Source organism: Ochotona princeps, chromosome 4 (assembly GCF_030435755.1).
Source record: "Ochotona princeps isolate mOchPri1 chromosome 4, mOchPri1.hap1, whole genome shotgun sequence".
Classification (NCBI taxonomy): Eukaryota; Metazoa; Chordata; class Mammalia; order Lagomorpha; family Ochotonidae; genus Ochotona; species Ochotona princeps.
In genome coordinates, this window is record NC_080835.1 from 45,042,901 (window position 1) to 45,049,263 (window position 6,363).

Consider the following 6,363-nt stretch of genomic DNA (forward strand, 5'->3'; position numbering starts at 1 on the left):
TTTAGTTTATACACAACATATAACATTCAAAACATAACATGTTATACATAACATCATATCATCTTAAATTAAGGCAAACATGTGGTATTTAACCTTTTGGGATTGGCTCATTTCCCTTAGCATTATGGTTTCCAGTTTGGCCCATTTGGCCACAAAGAACTGCATTTTGTTTTTTTTAATAGCTGAGTAGTATTCCATGGAGTAGATGAACCATAGCTTTCTTATCCAATCCTCTGTTGATGGGCATTTTGGTTGCTTCCATGTTTTTGCAATTACTGATTGTGCTGCTATGAGCATAGGAGTGCATGTTGGTTTCTCATAAAACAATTGTTCTGGATATATTCCTAGGAGTGCTATTGCTGGATCATACAGTATGTTGAATTTGAGTTGTTTGAATATTCTCCATACTGATTTCCATAGAGGCTGTACCAGCCTGCAGCCCCACCAGCAGTGGAGTAGGGATCCCTTTTCCCCGCAACCTCGCCAACAAGTGTTGTTGGTGCTTTTATTCATGTGGGCCAGTCTTACTGGCGTTAGGTGGTACCTCATTGATGTTTTAATTTGGATTTCCCTTATTTGGTTCAGCTTTAACCATTGCGGCCTTTTGGGGAGTGAACCATCGGATGGAAGATCTTCTTCTCTGTTTCTCCTCCTCCTCTCTGTATATCTGCCTTTCCAATAAAAATAAATAAATATTTTTTTTAAAAAATGTGGAAACATTTATGCTGTGACTTTCTGTACTGAATAATATGCTTCACTCACTCATTGTGAGATTATAGGCTTCCCACCAAAAATATTAAAAAGTTCTCTAAGAAAAAAAATGCAGTATGTTTCAGAAGATCTGATCAAATGGATGGTGGGATTTCCATTCAGTCACTGTGATTGGTGTCATAGAGAAAAGCAAAGAGGCCCTAAAGGGGCAAAAGAAATGAAGAAAATAAAATGCCTAAGAAAGTAAAATGTCTAAGAAAATAAAATGCATGATGTTGCTTAAAAGCATTTTCAAAACATTTTCCAAATAAACAAATACAAACAAAAAGCTTTTATTTTTTTCTGGTAGCAATTCTAGGGATATTCACTATGCTTCCGATTCCTAGGTAAGGAGAGTGGAACTTGAGATTACAGGACTTGAATAAGTTTAAGCAATTAACAAAGAGTAGAGCCAGGATTGAAATTCAGATGTTCATTCTCCCAAACCCCTCTTGTTCTGCCACACAAGGTCTACCCATGCCCCAGCTTCCAGTAAACGGCAACCAATTAAGTTGAACACTAGAATATTAATGAGAATAGCCAATTTTTATTGCACTTAAAATATAACAGGTACTCTCTAAAGTGTCTTGCATGAATTATTTTGTCAGTTTTCCTAACAACCCAATGATGTAGGAGCTTTTGCATGTCCCATTTTACAAGGAAGAAAAGTGAGGCACAGAGAGGTTGAATCACTTGCTTAAGTTGCAGAGTGAGGATTTAAAGCCATTTCCAAGCACTGCTGAAGCTTTGCATTTGAAGTTTGATGCCACGGCCCTTCTGTGCCTGCTGATCATGTAGCCTTCCAGTGGCCTACTGCTCAAAGAAGGTTGAAGTTTTCTCTTTTTAGGATTGGGCTTGGTTGGGTAGACTTCATAGGGAAGCCCCCTAGGGGAAAAAAAAAAAACCTCCAGATTTTGAAAAGAAGTCACAGTATAAAAAAAGATAGTTGGCTGCTGGCTTTTCTTAGCCAGTACTAATTAATATTGGTTTATAAAAGCCCCAGGGCAAAGTGATGGATGGGTCCTTGGATTTCATTTGGATGGTTTACTGAGCATAATTCTGAGATGAGGTTCTGTGCAATCAATGAGTACTCAGACACTGCCAGCACTATTTTCATCCTGCTAATGGTTTTACTAGCTAATGACAATCTTCTTGGGATGTTTTTCTCTGTGACTTTAGACAAAAAAGAATTCCTGAAAGGAATTTAGAGAGACAATGGTGAAGTTACCCTGGGCTCCCCAAGTGATAGGTCCGTCCAGGTCTTGCTTCCTCCATTTCATGGTTTTTTTTTTCTTTTAAAAAATTTATTTGTTTTCATTGGAAAGGTAGATGTATAGAGAAGAGGGACAAAAATCTTCCATTGGCTAAATCATTCCCCAAATGGCCACAATGGCCAGAGCTGAGTCTATACGAAGCCAGGAGCCAGGAGCTTCTTCCAGGTCATAGAGTTCCAATGACTTGGTACATCCTCCAGTGTTTTCCCAGACTACAAGCAGGGAGCTGGATGGGAAGTGGGGCAGCCGGAGCATGAACTGGTATCCATATATTATTTTGGTACTTGAAGGGGGAGGATTAATGAATTGAGCCATTGTGCCAGGCCTGTCTTGCTCTTGTTGGGAACTTTTCTCTGTTAAATTGGAGTGAGGCAGGAACTAATAGTAATACTGACAGTAACCCTAGTACTATTAATAACACCCTAACTCTGATATATGTTGTGTTTTGTTGTTTTTTAGACAAGACTCTATTCTCCATTCCATCTCAGTGTATATCCTGTAGGGTTCCCCAATAGTTCACTCTGGATAGGGGAGGGTTCCTAATTTCATGATCACTTTATACTATTGGCTCCTGTACTTGCAGAATCTTCTAACATTCACCTTTACCCCTGCTTCTTAGAGATAATACATTTTACTGGATTCTGCTTGGTGGTAGCCCTGCTATCATTTTTCCACACACATGACAATTGGAGTAGTTCTGTTGCTTTTTACCTGTCTGGTTCTTGAGAGAGCAGCTTCTCTGTTTAAAGTCACAAAGAGAATCACTTATTGAGAAGGCTGACATTGTTGGGCACTGGACCAACTGCTTCCGTGTATTCCCACAGTTAGTAATGAAAGCAGTTCTATGGGTTGAGAGTCTTTATTCCCATTTTACAGATGACAAAATGGCTCCTTGGATCAAATGACAAAGAAGAGAAGAAATTGGGAATTAAAAATCAGTCTGATCTTAAAGTCTAAACCCTTGAGTCACTAGTGCTGTTTTGATGGTTAAAAGTTCTGTCTATTCCAGCTTAGTTTCTGGGGCAGGGAGGAGTTGAAGCAGACACTGCCTTTGACCTCTGCTCTCCTTGTGACTGAGTACCCCCATGGGGCACTGGGCCTTGTCTGTTAGTGGAGTCTGAAGACCATGTTCTCTAGAGAGAAAACAGAGCCCTCTCCTTCATTCCATCTCCTATCCCTTTCTCAAGTTCTGCCCATAAGACTATACTCTCAAAATTCCACGGGACATGACTGCTTCTAGAGAATGACAGCTGGGGTGAAAGGAAAGGGATGCTTGCACCATCTCTGAGCTCATGTACTGGTGTAATTTAGTGCCTTTTGTATTGAATAACAGACTCCTCCTCAGGCTCTCAACATTGTATGCCCATGGTCTAAAAGATGCATCAGTCCCCGTGTTAACCTTTCCCAGAAAGGTTAACAATCCAAATAACATTGAATTCTTCCCTGCTCCCCCACCCATACCTCACCCCTTTTAGCTCTTTCACATCTCTCAGACTCACTTAAATCATATTGTTTATCTTCAACTGAAATTACTGGAATGATTCCATTTCTATGAAATGTCCAGAAGGGAAAAATTTACAGAGACAGAAAGTGGATTAGCGGTGGGCAGGGACTGGGAATGGGAACTGGATTGTACTGTCTGTGGGCACAGGGAACTTTATGGAGGGGGATGACAGTGAATGATGCCAGTGTTATAGAGCTTGGGTGCTGGGGAGGGGAGAGAAGAGCAAAACTCTTCTGTGACTTTTGTTTCAGATTTCAAGTGGAGTAAGCAGCTCTTATCAGTCTCTGTCACCCTGAGTCCTCAGGAGGATGAATCTCTTTTCCTCTTCCAATCATGACAGCTGTCACCTTCTTCTCTTATCTCCTAGGCCATGTTCATTGTGAACAGTTTCCTTTTCCCCTTTTCTTACCAGCTTCCAGAAAACCTTCATATATGTTTTTCCCAGAGACTCATTTATGCAATTTAGCCAGCCTTCTTGCTTTTGCAGTCTTGATAAAATTGTCTGGTTGCCTGGTTACACCAAGGGAGCATGGCTGATGCCTGGCAAGAGTCTCCAAAACAGCCACTCACCCACCTCCCCAAACCTGTGCCAGATGCTAAGGAGCCAAGGATTTGGATTTGCTGCCTACAAGAAGACATGCTACAAGCTTCTCTATAATAACAAAGTAAAGAAATCAGGCTAAGACCATGTTTTAATAATAATTCTGCCTGATGGTTTTGGGTCAGTTTAATCATCTTTCTGAACCCTTTGGAGAAGCACCATAGGTAGGCACCGGAGGCTCCTCACTGACCATCTTGGCCTCACTCAATTCCTGTTACCTAAGATCTAGGACCTCGTACCCCTCCCAGCCATTTGTGCCAGAACATTACTTAGGGCGATAGCTAGATGCCCATGCCTAGGGAGACTAGAAATAAAATTGTCCTGCAATACTTTGTGTTTGCAATAGCAAGGATGATCTGTTTTTATGTAAGTGCCACCCTTTCCTCTAACCAATCCTGCTACTTCCTGGCTCAAAGTTTACAGACTGGGAATTTGCCTGTGTTTATGTTGAATAGTTGCTTGGTTATCATGCCATAATCTCTCTCCAGGAGTAGGCTCCAACTTAGTTATGTTTTAGACTCAATTCTGTTTCCTCTTTTCCTATGGAAGATTGCTGAAGTCCTGCTAGGACTGGAGGGGTCACTGGAGTGGCTGGAATCTGTTCGCATGCCTCTTCCCCAATACCCACATCCTTCCCTTTTCAGTGCTCCATTGCCTCCTTCTTCTCCAACCCACCACATCCCAGTTATGACCTTGCTTTGCTGAAGTCAGTGCACAACAAACCATCCCTTCCAGACCTGAATCTTTGGCTGCCTGGTTGTTTTTGCTGGAGGCATCCTCTTCAGCTCAGCCAGCTGAAACTCGGTAAGCAGTCAAGGACCTTTTGCTGTGTGCCACGGGAAGAGGGTCAAGCAAATCTTTGTACATCGAGGAGCCCACAGGACAATACTGCTTCCCAGGACAATACTGCTTCTGTGAGCTGGTGCACATTTCTGAGAATCCACCGTACACCACACCAATTTCTCTAACTTGGGAGACGATTGAAGGCAGGATAGGCTGTGATCTTTGTACCAGTTGGAAATCTCTAGGAAATGGTATTTCTCATTTTGGGGGGTCTGTGTGTGTATGAAATCATGAAGCCTTGGAATGCTTTTCTGTTCACAAAGGTGGAAGAAGTTTGCCAGATCTCAGGGAATCCCAGTCTTATAGGAACAAAACTAGAACAATGGTAATATGGGGCTTATTCTAGATGTGCTGATTACCTAGGGAGAGCCTTGAAGGCTAGGAGGTTTTGATTATTTGCTGTTTTAGGCAAAATCAGTGCTTACTTTAACAATGATGGCAGTAATAAGGATAACAGTGGAAAGAAACTGAGGGGAAAAAGGCACTTCTGATGATTCTGAAATGTGTCATTCCCTGTGGAAATGAAATCATCAAATACCAGAGGGAATCTCTTGCTACAAACCTCATAGACCCTGGGCATGGATAGGATGGTTTGCTCTTGTAAAATATGTGGAAAAGATTTTTTAAACCCCCTCTGGCTTAAATTTTTCTTTCCAGTCTGAATTGCTATAAGCTTTTCATGCTATAAACTACCTTTTTTAATGGAACTATGAAAATCTCCTTCTCATGCAGCTGCATGTTGCTGCTGAAAGGCAGAGGATTACATTGGAGGTCAGCACACCCCTGTTTTCATTAAAACCAGTTCTCCACAAAGCAGACTCCACTCTTCATAAACATTTATTCCAATAGGCATGGAAGTGGGTGGAAGTGTAGGAGAGTATGCATCAGAAGAACACATGAACACAAAACCAGGAGTTGCTTTGGCCAGTTCCTGTTCTCTGGTACCTGGTGTCCTGGCCTTCTGGGATTGGCCAGACTCAGGATGGAGTATCCCAGGTATGCTAACTTAGACAAACAAAGGCACCATCAAGCTTAAAAAATGGCAGAAAATACCAGGTTCAGTGGACTCATGGCTATTTAAACCAAGAATATGCCATCAATATGACATGCCAACTGTGACTTTGAATCCTGTAGGTCCCCACTGTCATTACTAAGGTACTTTGTTGGTAGAAACCCTCAGATTTCATCTTCCCTCTGGATATCATTTACATATTGAAGGTCTGTAGGTTCTAGGCAGGGGCTTACCCACGAAACAACTGACTATGCATCTGATAACCCGATATAATTTTCAGGCCAGATGCTGAAGCCCACTCAGATCAGATTCTAAGGACCTGGATAAAGGGAATCTATTGACTTAGTCCAAAGAAATCTGTCACTTTGAGAAATGTACT